Here is a 4,602-nt window from a genome sequence, read left to right as displayed (position 1 = left end):
CTTGTGTGGAAGTGTGTGTAGGTATGAATGCCTTGTCTAGGACAGCACGGAGCCGGGCCCTTCCTGTATTCCATTGTCCTTCAGCAAACATACGGACACATGCACATGCAAACGCATACATGTAGCCAATGAATATCTAAGATGAACTCCCATGATTTTACACATCAAAGTCTGTTTACAGGAGTTGGGGAGCACTACTGCAAATGTGAAAGAAGTTGTATTAAGCCTTTTGTGGATCCAGAGGGAGCTACATGATAGAGTCTGATAAATTGAATTAAATCAAGTGAGTCACTTGAGGCAGCATCGGTTGGGGCAGAAGACTACAAAATGAAAAAATCTGCTAATATAGAGTAAGAAAGAAGTGAGTTTACCAGTAGCCTGTTCCTCATCTCTGTTTGAGGCTAGCGGCTCAAGGCTACAACACACCCAAATCTCCAGCCGGTGGTGTTGCATTGTGGGAAATGTAGGCCCCGGACTTTGTCAAGAAAGTCGTGAAATTATCCTCTTTTTAACTGCACTTCAGGAGTCCAACAATGTCATAGAAGTGCAATGCAAAATCAGTGGAGAACTTTTTTAATTATGTCGCTATACAATTTCAACAATATTCTGGTGTGCAGCAATATACATGATAAGTGGGGTCCTGCTGTAGTCTCATGCTGTCACCTTGTTGATAAGCTCTGTCTTCAAATGCTGACCTGCCACTGGGGATTAAATGTGATGCACATGTGGCAAAGTGCTTGATCTGTAACACTCTTTTCTCATTACTGAGTGTCTGGGCATGTTTTACATTAGCATAACTTACATAATGTACACATGAGAGGCTTGTCTAAAAACTGAATGTGAGGGCCATCAGAGGAAAGTGAAAATTGGGACACCTGAGGACCTCTGTTCTCTGATCCAGGACCGTATACTCCAGAGAGAAAACAAACAGAGGCTCCACACCACAGGGGGGTCAATGTTCCTCCTGATAAAGTGATGTACTTTTCCAATCACTTATCTTCAAATAACCAACAGAGGGGTTGTTTTCCAACAAACAGCAGCCAATTCAGTCCAAGCCCTTTAGTAAATACTGGACCATCAGCCTGGAAGAGACAGAGGTGTGAAGTACCTTTAGCAACAGAAGATTAGGCACAAAGCCTTTCTTTTCTCTGAGCATTGCAGTAGAGGAGGCATTGTTCTTTGGTTGTAAATTGATGACCTTTCATTAAAAAAAATCTTGCCTTTAGACAATCAGTAGCTGTTAGAAAATCTGCAACTTCTGCATCATTTCAACATTTTTATTCAAAGGATGAAATGAAGATAAAGAAGTGTTTTTTAGAAGAGTAATGACTTAAAGTCACCTAAATTTAAAAAAAAAGCACATTTAAGTTATTAATATATGCCTGCATGCAAAGGGAAATGTATCTTAACATTCAGTGATTTTATTTTGTTATCTTCATTTCTATTAAACTACAAAAGCATGTTGAATGTGTTGAGTAATGCCACTAATACCTCTCATGATATTGCCTTTTTGTTATTGAATATATTAAAGACTATAATGACACAGCTGCTTTACTATTTCAGTAAAGTGATGATACAAACCCTGTTTGTAGATTTATGCCACATTCACATATCAAATCAAGTCAAATCTGTATCGTCAAAGGTATTCTACACTAATAGATTTTTTTTACGTTGTCTGAAAAAGCAAGTATCAACTGAGTATCACAAAGAATTTAAATGATTTTTTATGAATTGATTTAGTCAGTAAACATGAACAAAAACTATAATGTGAGCACAAAACATTTTAAACTGCTAATCCTTGTTTACCTGCACTTCTACTCAACTAGGACGAAATCTGTTCCATTGAAGATGTTAAACTATTCTTTTAATTCTAGAGAGCATCACATACTTTCTGGACACTAAATAACAGTTCAATGACTGCTTTGTGCAGCTATATACTCTGTGTCATAGTGCTTTCTTGAGACTTTGTTGCTGCTGGTTGGGTGTGAACCGGGAATAATACCTCCAGCTCTGGCTCTGTGTGATAGTAGCATGACATCATGTAGTCCTTGTCAAGGAGAGCTAAGTTTTATCATAACCTCTGGCCTCGCTCTATTCCTGCTCCCAGAGAAGGAAGGAAGGGAGTCTGAGTTAAAGGGATTGCAATGTGCTCCAGGTCAGACTCTTTCATACTGCAGAGGGCTGCCTGTTGCATTTACATTTAATCTCAGAGAAATTACTCTTGTTTTCTTGCACTTTGTGTCGACCTCTCCGGGTTTTGTTTCTATATTAAGCTTTGATAGAGTTTGTTTGTGCGAGCTTTGGGTCTTCCCTCCTCAAACCTTGTGAATCCATTACAGAGCATTTTCTCATGGCCTTAAAATTTCCCCCCAAAACAAATAAGTATCTCCAAGTCAGAAGAGAGTCTCACGAGCAAAAACAGGAGCTCCTATTTCATGACAGATAAAAGACAGCACGCTCTGCCAGTACTTCTGACAAATCATCACTTTTGTGATTTAAGACTCAAACCACACCTTACTATGTGTATTGAGGATGCAGGAGGGCATGTGCTAACAGCACGCATGACTTGAGCTTAGTGTGTGCCTGATAGATTTGACATTTCTCACGGTGGGTCAGGTGTTTTCCTACTATCACAGTACATGCCCGTACATATCTCTTTTATTTCATACATCCAACACCTTCCCTCAATACCTCACGTTTGCTTTTCTGTTACGCAATATATTTGTAGCTGATTGCTCTCACTCCCTCTTTCCTTCTCTGTTCTCCCGGTGTTTCCCACACTACATGCACCTCATGAGACCTAGCCCCTTTTGGCGTTGGTCCATTTGGCAGTCACACCAACAGAAGGACCAGCATGTGCGTGGGCTTCATAATAAAATAATCTTTGCCCTGGGGTGCTGAAACTCTGCAGATACTCCCTGACAGTTTCACTCGCCCCGAGAGAGGGATAAAAAAAAAGGAAATAAGGAATCTGGCACAGACATGCTTTCGGTGTCTGTACAATACTGTATGATGCAACTGAAATACTATAGAAATATAATGTAATATCACACTATGCTTGTGGAAAGATGTTGCTTGACTAGTAGTAACGCAACAATCCATGCAGCAAGTTATGGCATGAGAATGAAACTGTAACAAGATCTGAAATGTGTCCTTATTTCTAAATATGAAGATGAAGTTTAGGATTCTCACATCTGATGCACAGGTGTGAAGTGTGTTCAGTTTTGAAACCAAAGCACCGTGGACTGGCTTCTACATTTGTATCTATATTTTATTTTACATTGAATATAATTTTCTGCTTCTCTAATGTCAGTCAAGAACCATTCAAATCTTTCACTCAAGTAAAATAGCAATACAATAATGTAAACATACTGCATTTAGAACTTTTACTGCAAGTAGATGTACAGAATTCATCTTCAGCAAAATGTATTTAAAGTATCACAAGTAAAAGTACTTGTTATGCAGATGGATGGCTCTTGGCAGTGTTATATTATTATTAGTCATACTATCATTGCTGATTCATAAAAGTGCAAGAACCATTTTAATGTTGTAGCTAGTCATGATTGAGCTCTTTTTAATCATATACCATCTGAGGTTTCATCTGTAAAAAATAGATCATACATAAATTGATCATATGTTTTGGATGTACCTAGTAACTTAAGCTGTCAAATAAATGTAGTAAAATGGATGGACTCAAGTAATGTACAAGTACCTCTAAATTGTACTAGTATTTCAGTAAATGTACTTAGTTAATGAAGTATTCAGATCCTTTACTTAAAAAGTTAGTAAAAGTAATAACACCACAATTTAAAAATACTGCAAGTCCTGCATTAAAAAAGTTACTTAAGTGAAAATACACAAGTGTCATTAGCAATAAGTACTTTAAGTATCAAGGGTAAAAGTACTCCAAGTAGGAAAATGGCCAGTGAGTGTTATATGATGATATTATTGTGTTATATTCCATTTTTATTACTGAAGAATGAATGTTTCAATATTTGGGTCTGCTGTATTTGGTCACGGTAGAGATTATTAAGTATTTAATAAAGTGTAACTAGTATTTATAGCTGTCAGGTAAATGTAGTGGAGTAAAAAGTACATTTCCCTCTGAAATGTTGAAGAGGAGATGTATAAAGTAGGCTACAGGAGAAAATGGAAAATGGAGAGTAAATTTAAAGTACCTCTGAACTGTACTTATTAAATAGATGTACTTGTGTATTTTCCACCACTGTCTAATGTTAATAATCTATAATTCTGGACAGAGATGGGGGGGGTGAGTGTTTGTTCCTCCAGCAGCATGTGAAGAGAGAGAGGGAGGCAGCTTTTATTCGGCCTGAGGGGGAGGAGGAGGAGGAGGAGGATGAGTGGGAGGAACTTGTAGAGTTGCCTGCAGATTTCATTGAGAACTCGGAAAGCACCAGGTTAACATCTATGAACTGAGTCCTCTTGAAGACCCTTTTCTCTTTCTCTCTCTCTGCTGGATTTACCTTTTTTTAAAAGACAAAGGATATTTATTTCAAGCCAACACCTGGAGTGTAACCAAACTGCGGATCTATGCCAACCCTACGTGGGAGTCAACGACATTTGTGAAGTTGAAGAAGAGGA

The sequence above is a fragment of the Enoplosus armatus genome, chromosome 18 (assembly GCF_043641665.1).
Source record: "Enoplosus armatus isolate fEnoArm2 chromosome 18, fEnoArm2.hap1, whole genome shotgun sequence".
Lineage (NCBI taxonomy): Eukaryota > Metazoa > Chordata > Actinopteri > Centrarchiformes > Enoplosidae > Enoplosus > Enoplosus armatus.
Note: the sequence above shows the minus strand (reverse complement) of the source record.